The sequence below is a fragment of the Cydia pomonella genome, chromosome 14 (assembly GCF_033807575.1).
Source record: "Cydia pomonella isolate Wapato2018A chromosome 14, ilCydPomo1, whole genome shotgun sequence".
In the NCBI taxonomy this organism is placed as follows: Eukaryota; Metazoa; Arthropoda; class Insecta; order Lepidoptera; family Tortricidae; genus Cydia; species Cydia pomonella.
The window spans coordinates 20,624,429-20,638,335 of NC_084716.1; positions in this window are offsets into that span (position 1 = coordinate 20,624,429).

The following is a 13,907-nucleotide window of genomic DNA, read 5'->3' on the forward strand; positions in this document are numbered from 1 at the left end:
AGATAAGCATAAGCTTGTATCTTTCTCTTTCGATGAGCGGGAGCTCGTTAGCTCGTGCACATCTCTATGGCTTGCCCAGATGCGACTAAAGGCAAGTTGTATAATTTGTCACAAGGTTACACTTCAATTTTGAAACGCCTATAGCCTTTGAGTTATAATAAATCATCGGTCTAACAATATTGCCTGTTTTGTGAAACAGCACAGCCGGTGGCCCGTTCTATCCCCTCGGGAGCGGCATTGTTCTTTGTGCTGGCTATTTTTGTATTGCCCCGAAGTGTTCCGGTACGTGTTCAATATAATACCGTACCTACGGTTCGGTACCTAACGGGTTAGTTATGATTATGATGTCCTCCCAAACGTATCCGTGGACGGCGACATCCTGACAATATTTTTTAACCAACTAGGTCCGATTTGTTGTAAGTTTCTCTAAGTCGAGCTTCATCAAAGCGCGAAGATCTCAGGTAACCGTTGGATGAGAGCACGAACACCGGTCGTTGTAAACCTAAATGGACGCCTTTATTTCCAACATCTTTCTGGTGTTTTCACGCCTTATCCTGAGGCTTAGCCTGAGGTCCGCTTGGCAACTGATCCCAATGGTGTAGGCAATTGTTTTTACGAAAGCGACTGCCATCGCACCTCCCAACCCTCATTTGAATTAGCGGTTTCGTCACGATGTTCTCCTTCAAATTATATCGTAGGTCCGAATCTTCCGAAAAACTCATTATTAGTACTAGCTGTACTAGCTAGGGTTTGAACCTGCGACCTCCGGATTGACAGTTACGCCCCAACCACTAGCGGTTCCCAATGCTGTATCCAACATACACGGACCTTAAATTAAGAATCTGAGTGTTTGTTCAAGAACTTGAGAGGTGGGTGAGATATCACTAAAGAATTTCCACCTACTTATTGGCCAGTCACAAAGATAGCGATGATGATGATCTTCTAAAATGTGATGGCACTTGCTCTAACGATCGTCTCGTTCCTTTTTGGCTGGCCTAAAGAAATTCTTCAGCTACCGCTTTTTAAAGGACTTAACTGTCATACCTTGTCTACCGAAGATAGCTCTTTTGTGCAAATGCAAAAATGTATGGCCTGAGTCACTGAGGAGCGACCATGCCAGACATATTACACGCTAAATTGCACTAATGACTGTTACTATCAACAGCTAGTATGTATGGCGCAATTCTGTAACGCAGTATCGACTTTAGACTGTTGTATTAAAATTCAAATTTCAAAGCAAGTTTCGGAAAAAAAACATATAACTGCAATGTTTGCCAAACGGGTTATAAGCTTGCTTAAACACTGTCCTTAAGCGCTTTCTTTAAAGGCTAAATTGGCGTGCAGAATCGATTGCCAACAAAAAAATTGTAGTAATTTGCGAGCGAGTCACGAGACGCTGTAAAGGTAAACATTGTAGTGCCAATCGCTTTCAATATTTGCCAAAAACAGCGATGTAATTAGTTACTCTATTACTATGAGCAATAGGTTTAAAGTAGCATTCCATTTTAAAGCGAAGTATACGTTTGAATATAGTCTTAATTTCTTTAATGGTAAAGTTGTTAACAGATGTTTAATTTCTGATTAATAGCAAATGTTGTTGGTGCCAAATTAATGCCAAGAGTGTCACAATGGTTGTTGGGGGACAATGTGGACATTGGGCCGTATTCGCGGGCAGGGTGCCATTAAAGTCGACTTTACTCCGAATTGGGTCTTGTGGGGGCAAAGACCCGGGCAATAACAGTGCGAAGTTCAACATGTTTGTTCTTTAGGCTCTTTTGTTTACATATGGTGATAATATTGATTGAGATACTGTAGAAACAGGTTCAGTCACCAGCAATTATGTCCTACATAACGTTGCGCACAAAAATATCCGACACACTCTTATGGCTGTACACATAGATTGCGTCAAATATTTTTGCACGCTTGTTTGCGCAAGATATCATTGATAGTGACTGTACTATGACAGCAATTTCTTATAATAAAGCCTGGTGGCCTAGCGAAGAGAGCGTGCGACTTCCAATCCGGAGGTCGCGGGTTCAAATCCCGGCTCGTACCAATGAGTTTTTTGGAACTTATGTACGAAATATCATTTGATATCTACCAATCGCTTTTCGGTGAAGGAAAACATTGTGAGGAAACCGGACTAATCCCAACAAGACCTAGTTTGCCCTCTGGGTTGGGAGGTCAGATGGCAGTCGCTTTCGTAAAAACTAGTGCCTACGCCAAATCTTGGGATTAGTTGTCAAGCGGACCCCAGGCTCCCATGAGCCCAGGCAAAATACCGGGACAAGGGGAAGAAGAAGAAGAAGTATAATAAAGCAGGCATAATACATATAGTATTTCAAAGTCGAATAGGTCCCTGGCCATTATACGATTTAACTTAATTCAACACACGAGGACAACTCTCAAACGTGTTACTAGTTCAACAGTTAAACTACGAGTAGCTATAGGATTAATATAGTCACTATCAGAGACAAGTTACAAATAAAGACTGTTAATTTCCATGTTGTTTATAATGTAGGTCAGGTGACATTATATTATTAATTGACTCAATCGATCCTGTTTCTTGTGAAAATCAAATGTCCCATACAGACATGGATTAAAACAAGTCTAACATCAGTACTCGACCTTTAAAACGCTTGGTATCTTATTAAACAACTTGGCAAGCCTCTGTAAAACTGAAATAGATGTAATATAAGTACTAAACAAAAAGTGACGAAGCCCTCCAGTAGTGAAGGCTGGATGATATTAATTTCATTTGTGCCCAAAAAGTTGTACAACTCTCTCTTAAATTTTCTTACTTTCTAACGAACTCAAATGTCAAAACGACGGATAGGTACAGTCGCGGACTTTAATTGTTGAGCCATTAAGAGGAATTCCTAGTGGTGATTTTTCCATACAAACGCTCTCGACTATTTCCTCCCTGAATTTTGAACCTAGAGCAATGATTTTTTCAAATAAGATCAATATCATCAATATCTGTGCCGCTATGTTTTGCTTTTTTGGATTATTTTATTTTGAAGAAACTTACAGCGCCTCAAAAATCGCAAAAACGGCTCAATTGAATTGGCTGTAAAAAAAGGCACAGTATACAAATATGACAATAAATATCCAAAAAATCAAAACATAGCGGCATAGATTATTTCTTCCTCTTGCAATTTCCAAAATTTCATAATGATTGGTTGCGTTTTGGAGGAGGAAACAGTCGAGAGCGAAACCTCGATTTTTGAGTTTTTTGCGAGTGAATTTTAGTCCGAGCTGCAGTTGTCCTTATCGCACGAATTGGAGGCGGAGACAGTTTATAAATATACGTACACAGAAGGATTAGTGATGGGCATAACATCCTTATTAGGGATTGCAGAACCGGTACTGTTTTAAAGAACCGGGATTTTCGGTACTGGTGGAAATAGGAACAGGGATTTCCCGGTACTTTCGGAACTGGTCTAATTATTTCATTATTTTAAATAAAACGACAGCATTTTGCGAATTTAATAATCAATTAATCACAATTTCTTTTACTACGTAGGTATAATCACAATAAACAAGGCAATTTTTTTTAGAAATACTTATAGTATTTTACATTGCTCACACTTGTGCGTCACAAGTAAAAGATAACTACTTTCATGTTTGCCACTAGATAGCAAAAATGAAATTACATTAACGAGGGGATTTATATATATGTATCGCAGTCGTATTGTATAATCCACCGTATTACAATACGGCTAGCCGATCTCAAAATAAGGGCCATTTTGAAATGCGGCGGTTCAACGATTAAGGTAGGTATGTTGGGTAAATACCGGATGCGGGTGAAGAACGTAGGACATTCATGTCTCCCTAATTTGGCTTTATTTTTTTAATGTTGACAACATTGTGTAAGATGCCATTTCATTGCGCCTCGACTGCCAGTGTCCCCGCGTCGCTCAGGGCGCCGGGCTTGTGCTATGCGCAATCACAGGGAGCAAGATATTTTCGCAATTTTTTTCTTCTATCCGATCTTCGCCCTGTAATTTATTTTGCGTATTGTGACGAAACTGTTTTTGTTTTAATGTATAATTTCTTTTTCGATATTTTTTATATAACTATCCAATCAAAACAGACCTAGGACTGCTGCAGACCGATATCCGATCTTGACCCTTCCAGGTAAAGATCCGAGAGAAACAACCCGATCTTTACCTATTTAAAAAACAGCAGTGATTCTCAAACTTTAAATTTTCTTCAATTTACCTACTGACCTACTTAATTATCACATTTATTGTTTTCTTGATCACACTTTCGTACCATTATTTTTATCCAGTACCACTACCAACGCGACGGTAAATCAAAAGGAAGAGATTTTGGGAGTCTATTTTGTATGTATGTATATTGTATGTGTATGTACACCTACGTACGGACAATGTCATTTTTTTAATTTCCGCAACTCAAAGGTAGCCTGGAAGAGATCGCTTTTTAGCGATAAGACCGCATGTTGTTTACCTGTGCTTATGTTTCTGTTTTCTTTTGTATTGTTTTCTTTTATTGAGGTGTACAATAAAGAGTATTTATATTGTATAGAGATGATGATACATGTTGAATTTTATAACAAAATCGAGTAAAATAGATAGCAAATGAGCAATTTTTTGCAATAAAGTACCTACACATACAGATGCATATATAGATGTGCACGCATACATACATTGCTAGTTTCGGATACAAAATAAGAGATAGGGCTTCGAAATTAGTTTCCTTAAAATGCTTCAAGAGGGCTCCCTTTTCCTAATTATTTACTTTACTCTTTACATACGATCCTTACATTTTATAAAAAAAAAGATTGTATATCAACTATATATATAATTTCAAAATTATACCAATAAAATCGCAATTTTACTTATTTTCCATACTTCAAGATGGGCTCTCAGTGACTTTGACCTTTTTAAAGAACTACTTAGTCTTTTTGATTTCTAAGTTTGATTCTTATTTTTTTGGCGACCTTCATTAAAAATGACTGGGCACGATTATTTTTTTATTTCGATTTTTGTCCCTCCTACTTAAGCACGTAATATCTTCCAGTACATTCCTTTCAATAAACAATACATTTACACTTTCACTAAACCTGTACAGTTCACGAGATCTTAAATTGTCAAAACTTCGAAACCTATCTATTATTTTAGTCGTTTTTCTTATTTTATTACTTCGGGTAAACCTTACAATAAGAGGTTTCTTAGCACATTGATTACATATCAAATTGCCTTATATTAGGTATCAAAGTTTGAGAGCCACAATTTCCTTCTGACATAGGTATCAAAGTTTGAGAGCCACAATTTTACCAATTTTTGTATCAGGGTTCAGATCGGATTCAAAAATACGAATTAAAAACTTTCGATGACAACTTTTAAGTTTGTAATTATTGGTGGCTGCAATTTATATACATTCGAGAAGGGTAGAAACCGGATCTATTTTTTTGTGATATCTTATTCTCTTTCCATTAGAAGCAACTTTTTTTCACCATCCTATGTTCTCCCTTGATGGCAAAACACTCGTTACCCTAAAAAAAGTATGTCTCATCTTTACACAGGTACAAAACTGAAACCGTTCTATATTGAAGATTACCAAAATTCAGGCCGAATCTACGGTTATTATTTAACGATTTGCTCCGTACTTCAAGAATCTATCATGTGCTGAGATCTTGAAAAAACGTTTTTTCACGAGTTCTCTCAATTGGTCCCAAAATTGTCCGGCATTACCCCAACATACTTTACTCAGATTGTCATTGCGATACGTTCTTCAATAAGGCGACCCAAGTTTAGCACCATCGTACTACAAGTAAAATAGATTGTTGTTTAACCATATATTTATACCTACTTACAAAATTTCACAACACACCATGATCACACCCAACTTACTGTCACGGATAGGTACAGTCAAGTGAAAAAATATGGGTGTATACATCTTACTCAAAAATATGTCTCATAGCATCTTATACCAGTGTAATAAGAGCGTAGTACCATATTATGAGAAGATTCTTTCGATACATATTTTTGCACTTGACTGTACGACGACGACCGAAGCAGGGACATCATTCTTTTTTGCAGTTTTTACCTATATGGTAATTAATAGATACAGTATAATATAAAAATGAAAAACAATATTATGTGATCAAAATATGAGATCTGTGATATGAGACCAAAAACAACTTGCTTCGGGCAGCGCAGGATGAATTCCGTCCGGCTCGCGGGCGACGTCGACATGTCGACGCAACGGCGCGCAATGAGTGAGCGCTCACGTCTCGCGTCTGTGTGTGCGCACTCACACTTAGATAGCTCCCGCTCCCGCCCACCGCAGCGCGACAGAAACATAGCTTCAAAAATTCGAGATTTGAAAAGTTGCTCAGCTAGGAATTGCTCTTAAGGTTTAATTCACGTTGGAGATGTCATGGCGTTAGTATTTACAACCAAGTTACTTGAACCGTAGATGGGACAGCAGTTAAAGCCTGTGACTGTACAAATTATTTTAACGGCACTTTAGATTTGGCAGGTGGAGTCCTGCCGCCATTTTGGTGGGATTACATCGTTTTTTTCCTAGTATTGTATATATTTTGTTGATATTCTCTATAATTTATTTATTTGGGTTTGCCAACAAGTAAAATACAAAAAATACTTATAAATTAATTACAAGTTATAAAATAAGATTGCTTGAGTATTCACCCAATTACAGACAAACACGGCATGCATTTAACAGATTTTGCTACCTTTAACTGACTCAGTCAAAGGCCCTAGACGCTACTTACGAAGCAATTCTCTAGTATAATAATCGTATAATAGATTTGACAGACGTTTACGAATATTGCCATAACTAATGATACATAAGTGTCACGTCACGCCAATTTCTTTTACTACGTGTTGGCAGCTTGCACATTTGCACGGATATTATCTACATATTTTTGTATGGATCAATTTTACATTATCGGTCATTATTCTTCATCTGTCCCTCACTACTACGAGACAATACAGAATGACCTCGCTTCTGCGCGTGATTTTATTTTTAGTTCGCAAATTACGGGAAGATCGGACACTTCCGTGGTCCATCGGGGGCGTCGGATTATTAAAATATTGCATCGTTTATGGGTCATAATTGTGAGGCACGTGGTATAAAGTTTTTAATTCTAAGGTTACAAATACTGCAAAAAAAATTGTGGCGGCAAATTGTCAAAGAGAAGCTCCCTAGAAGTGGCCACGATCCTCATTGACGAGGAAACCGATGCAAGGAGGAGGAGGACAAATGCTTAATGATGTGACAAAAATAATACATTACTAGCTTTTGCTCTATGTACGTTAGAGAGATGATTTGATGTTTCCGCTGGGATGACCAATTAACTTTCGCGATCTCCGGTCATATGGCAAAAAGGTCTTTCAGTATACATACAGATTTCATACAGGGATAAGTGCGCCTTTGTTGTATTTAATTTACTCTGTAACTGTGTTTTTGTGATTTTATTTCTTGTATGTATAATAAAGAATATACATTACATACATATTAATCTCGCAAAATGAGTAGTAATAAAAATAGTCAGTCCAAAAGACAGGTATGGGCACTGTGAATGTCATCTTGCCTTGTGTGGTAGGCCACAGCACAGCGGATGTCATTCCAGATCTAGAGCAGAGCCCAACTGGGGAAGTACCCGAAGTTACAGAAAACCGCAGCCAAATAACACTAGAACCTACTCATAGTGTTGTGTTGTGATCCTGCCGGTAAGTAAGGTTGTCAGAGCTGAAGGAGGGTGCGGAGTGTTAGGGTCGGCAACGTGCATGTAACTCCTATTAAGAAAAAAAGTCAGAAATCTCACGTTTTATGAAATAATTGTATCGTATTGTACAGACTGTTTAATCTTGTCTTCCTAGGTAACTTGATCTTGTACAAATAACATTAACAGTGACAACAACTTAACATGTAACTATATAAGGAAAACTGATAATTTTCCTGAACAGTTGTGATGGGTACAACTTATCGAAGTAGGCTACATTAATATTGCAAATAATACCCGTATTCATTTTTAACATATGTATAATGTACAGTCAAATTCATATATATGTATACATTTTTCAATTTATTGCAATGGATTAAGATGAAGAATTGTATACTTTACATATTTATGAACTCGAGTGTCATGATAACTATTGAAGTAACTATTATTTGCTAAGTATACCTACTTACTTACTTGTACTTGTAGGTACTTGGATGTTTGCTGGAAATCTGATGGACACACTTATATGTACTATATCCTATAATCCAATTAGAATAGTATGTAAGGAAGAAAGAGTATTTGTTTGCAGAAATTGCGAAGCGTTGTCGACGTAACTGTTGGCTGAAGAACTGGCGGCTTTCTCGCACGACGTATCAGCATTGAAATACAACGAGGAAATGCCGCTAGCATCCTTGGTAAAATGCCGCGAAGGTCTATTTTAGATTTAAGCTAGTTGTTAATTTAGTTTAGTATTTGTACAGTTAGTGTACAATTAATCAGTAGTATAAGTCAATATTAAGTGTATATTGCTCTGTAAATTGATCACGTTTAACCGCATCCCTGTAGAAATCAGATCATATGTATTGTGGTTTTCATTGTTTTCCATATCATCGTTTCAATGCGCATAGCAAACCGCGTTTTCTCGGTTTATATGTGGCAGCCATCTGGTTTAGTTAGCCAATTGATTAGCCGCCTAGGCGGATAGAAAATAACTCAATGTCTAACAATATGGCTTATTGAAAGTCAGCTCTTTGAAAACGGCTGGTTCACTCGGCTAAGTGATTTAAATGTAGGTAACCTAATAAAAACGTTAAAGAAATGAAGAAATAAAATCAATAAATTGACAGTAAAATAACCAACCTAACCAACATAAAATTCATCAGTGTAACTATATGCCTACACGACGTTCAGCCATCTGGTTAAACGTTGCTTTCAATGACTGCTGGTTGTTTTTCAGTCAATTAATTAGCTGGCTAATTTCATTACTGCTACGACATACATACCAAGTCGGTTAAAATATCATGCCATTTAATTTAGAATCTTATGTAAAAGGTATTGGGTTGTTTTTTGTTCAGCGCTTCAAACAATTAGCATCGTTTATTTGTTTACTAGTTGGAAAAATAACATTTATTTTTAAAAGTAGTCGTCAAAACAAGTTCTATTTTTAGAGAACGCAATGCTTGTTTGGTACACAGTACACGGGTGCTTGTTATTTTGGGGCATTAAATGCAGATATTAATGTTACTTCTCAAACTGACTTTTTTCCGATGTTTGATGAAAGACATTGTTGCAGACACCTGCATTTTAAAAGGTGGTTTAGCTCACTAAAATGTTGATAGAATTTAACGTGTTATTAACCTAATGTAACGTTCTTTGATACGTTTTAGTTGTAGAAGTCACATTATATTGTACGTATAAAATAATAATAATAATAATATTATTATTATTGTGGTTTCGGGCCTTTGAGTGCCACGTCCACCAGGTAGTGATCTATTTTGACAGCCCTTTAAAGTTCATTACTGATGCCCGTTGAATCCAGGAAATTCCAGATAATAATTCAGCCTATATATGAGAGGAGGACGTATATATACGTCCCACTGCTGGGCACAGGCCTCCTCTCATGTGCGAGAGGGCTCGGGCTATAGTCCCCACGCTAGCCCAATGCGGATTGGGTACTTCACATACACCTTTGAATTTCTTCTTTTTATTTCTTACTGTACGTATAACATTTATAAATCGTAAATGAAATTTATGAGATTTTAAAAGTGGTTTAGCAAATGATTAATTTTTAAATTATGATTGTATTTTTTTTTTAATAATATGTATTGGATCTTTAATATGGTTTTGTCAATTTGGATTTTTTTTTTAAATACTTTAGGTTGTTTATTATACTCGAAATTTGAACTTAGTATACTTGAAAGTATTAGAATATTTAGCATCTATACTGGAGACCGATTCAGATTTGAAAATATGTTACGGTTTTGATTTTATTTCAATACAACCTTGAAAACCTAACGGATTTATGTTTACGCTAGGAAAATGTTTAGCCTTTATCACATTGCTCCCCACTTTGGAACGACGTCCGGTGCTGCCATTATTAACTTTGTATAATACTTGGCTCTGCCTCTCCGTGCGAAGGTGCGAATCGCACGACGTCTCACGCTTTCGGACGAAGATGCGGCGCGCGTCGCAGGGTATGCCACACCGAGCTTCATAGTCCATAGTACTGTCGCAAATCGCAGCTTCGGACGAAAACACGGAGAAAACCGCACCATCGTACCGTCGTCGCTTCGCACTTCGCAACGAGCACGGCATCGGCAGTGCGATAAGCGCCGCTAGAAAAATAATGACTGGAGCCCATTCTAAGATGCACCCTGCGTTTCAAGTTAATTCAAGAAGCTCCGGTTGGGCTTCGGTTTTTCTGACGTGTTGAGGTCACCATGTACGCGATCGAGACAGCTTCTAGAGCGTTCTGACAAAACCACGAATACCTACCTCACTGATCCCTTGTTGAGGCATTGGTAGGTAGGTTATGTAAATGTCAATAATATTTCATATAAAAATAAGTTACATTTCAAGGTTAGGTTAGGTTAGGTTAGGTTAGGTTAGGTTAGGTTAGGTTGGGGTGCGGGATTGGTAGACCTCCTCGTGGTGCACCCTGGGAGGGGGAGAATAGCCGCTCAGTTGCGCGTTCGCTATTCTCCCTCTGCGAACTACCAGTCACAGTGTGGTCATGGCAGTCGAGTCTTCTCCTGCGCTGGCTTAGTGCCGTGTTTGTTGTGGCTGGCTGCTCCCGACATGCCTCAGCTAATCTGAGGTGTCAGGGGATGCAGCCGTCTTAGAGGTGGTGCGTTATGCATCGTTGGATGTCGGGCGCTTTGGCGCGACGGCCGCTTTGGCGGCGTGGGATGGCGAGCCTTCAAGGCTTGCGGCGCGGCGGGTCTGGCGGTCACGGTCATGTGGCTGCTGGGTGGGTTTCAGCCTCCCGTTGGGCAACCCGTAACCCGCACTGAGCGGGCCGGGGGCGCTGCTCACTGAGAGTAGCGCTGCGTGGAGTAAACCACTATAATAAATCCCCAATCCCAAGGTGAGCGGATCGTGCCGATGGGATGCATGGCTGGAGGGAGTCCAGTGCCTAGCGTGCGGGGGAGCTCACCCCCGAAAAAAGAGACAACGATGTGGAGCATTGATAATAGAATGAAGGTAGATTGCGAAAATATTCCCCTGGCGGGTCTCCGAAAGGAGGAAGCCCGTCCGCTCACTTCGGTGGGCGGCTGCCCTCCGTATGCAGGGGTGGGCAACAATCGCCTCGTAGGCCGGCACGGTGCCGGTCTCCGTGAACACAACCTTGGCGCAACGAAAATGGACTCTGATACAATTTGGAATCAGGATCTTGTCGAATGGGAGGTGAAGGACTGCGACCTGATGTCGCACTCCAACACCAATGACCTTTGCGAGAACGCAGGAGAGTGCTCAAATGACAATTTGGGCACTTTAAGACTGAGAGGTGGTGGTTCACCGTCGCGAGACGAAAAGGGTCGTTTCGTCCAGAGATCAGCCCCAAAAAAATCCGCAGTGGCCACGGAGGAGCGTCCGCTAACGACGGTGCCCCCCTCGGACGGTGAGATGTCGGAGCCCTCAACAAGTGCAGGGTCACGGAGTCGACTGAGGAGCCGGAGATCGCTCCCGGACATCCAAGTGCTTATAACCCGCTGCGACTCTCCAGCTCCGAAGAGCTGCACAGGGTTTCAGGCTGCAACCGTAAAGGAAAAAGAGACGGGAGCCTGTGTAGGCGAAAAAGAGGCAAATGGGCCAGCTGTTGATGACCGGCATGGAGATGATCAGCCTGAGTCAGACTCAGCCATGAGTTGCTACTCATTAAGTGACAGCGACAGACGATTTTGGCGGAAACGCACTCTGAACGGCTCTGGCTCGGAATCTGACGGGATCGCCGAGAAGAACAAGTCGCAGTCCACATCAAAGCGAGGTCGCGGTCATGCCATAAGCAAGACCCGAGAAACTAAAGCGGCGAGGGAAGAATACCGCCGGCAGGCGGCTGAACACGCTGAGACGGAGTTGGAAAGCATGACCATCCGCATGCGGCCAGCCGCGGAGCATAGAGTCGCGCATGGCACAGAGGCAGAGAGCCAGCTAATGTCGGCTCTAAATACGCAAGTGCTTGACAGCGTGGCTGTGGTGAACAGAGTGGTCGCTACGTCCGGGAACTTGAAGGGTACCTACCAGCGGAAGTTAAAGGACGCGGCCGCTGCGATCACTGATTTCGCCCAAGTGATGCTTGAACGAACTACCACAGAGGAGACCAAGATGCTGCAGCGGACTGTCGCTCGACTGCAAGCGCAGATATCAGACCTCCAAAAGGAGCAAGAGGAGCTTCGGAATGAGCTGCGACTTGCCAGAGCAGCTCCGTCACCGCTGATACCGGCATCTCAGCAGTCGCTTGTGACGCCATCTGGCGCGTCCCAAGAGGAAGCCGAGCGGACAATGATGATGAGGGTGGGCAAAATGGTAAACGCCCGTCTGGAAGCCTTAGAGGACAGGCTCCTTCCAGCTAAGACTGTGCGGCCACCGCTGGCCGCTGACAAAACAAAAAAGACGGCCCAACCTACCCCTAATGTGGACAACAGGCAAAGAGGAACACCTAGTACAGCCCCAACGGTACAACCCGTCGCTGGACCTAGTGGGCTGAACAAGGCACCTGGCAAGACAAAAGCGCCTCCTACACCTTCCTCCACCGCACAAGAGGGCCCCAAAGGCAGGAAGCCAGGAAAGAAGAAGGGCAACAAGACAAGCTCACAGCCTGCCGCAGTTGCGGCCCCGAGAGAGCTCCAACCACTGCCTCCTGCGCCCGCATCCTTGGGCCAGCAATGGACTAAGGTGGTCAGCAAAGGGGCAAAAAAGAAGGCCGCTGCGCAGTCGAAAGCGCAGCCCGCAGAGAAGGCGAAGACCCGCCCTAAATCAGGCCGTCGTAATCTCCGTCCACCACGATCGGCAGCAGTGGTACTGACGCTGCAACCGGAGGCGGAGGCAAGCGGGGCGACCTATGCCAAGGTGCTGGCCGAGGCTAAGGCCAAAGTCAATCTCACGGACCTTGGCATCTCGGTCCTGCATTTCCGGCGAGCAGTCACCGGTGCACGGGTCCTGGAGCTGCCAGGAGTCACCAGTGACGAGAAGGCTGACAAGCTGGCGCAGGAGCTGGCGGAGAAGTTGGGGGAGGGAGTCAAGATCACCAGGCCGACGAAATGTGCCGAACTCCGTCTGTCAAACCTGGATGACTCTGTAACCCCGGAGGAGGTAGTCGCCGCTGTCGCCCGAGTTGGCGAATGTGCCACAGACCGGGTGAAGACAGGGGGTATTCGCCTGGACTATAGTGGTCTCGGCACCGTGTGGGTGCGCTGCCCGGTTTCAGCGGCAAAAAAGGTGACCGATGGCGGTCGTTTACTGGTGGGGTGGTCCTCGGCACAGGTCAAACTGCTGGAGCCGAGGATAATGCGCTGTTTCCGCTGCCTGGAGTGCGGGCATGTCAAGGCGCAATGTCAGGCGCAAGTGGACCGCGGTGGACTGTGCTACCGTTGCGGAAAGCCTGATCACAAGGCGGCGCAGTGCTCGGCAGCGCCTCATTGTGCTGTGTGTGATGCGGCGGGCAAGCCAACGAGTCACGTCCTTGGCTCCAAGACGTGCACTACGTCACGCTCGAGGAAGGGAAATAAGGCTAGCGATGGCTCTCGGGTCTCCTCGCAGCTTTCTCAGGCGGCCACAACAACAACACCCGTGGCCCGCAAGGAGGCGGTAGAGGGAATGGCCTTGGATTAGTAATGGCCATCCGATTCCTTCAGGCGAATATAAACCGTAACCCCCGAGCCCAGGACCTGCTGGCCCAAGGCCTGGCGGA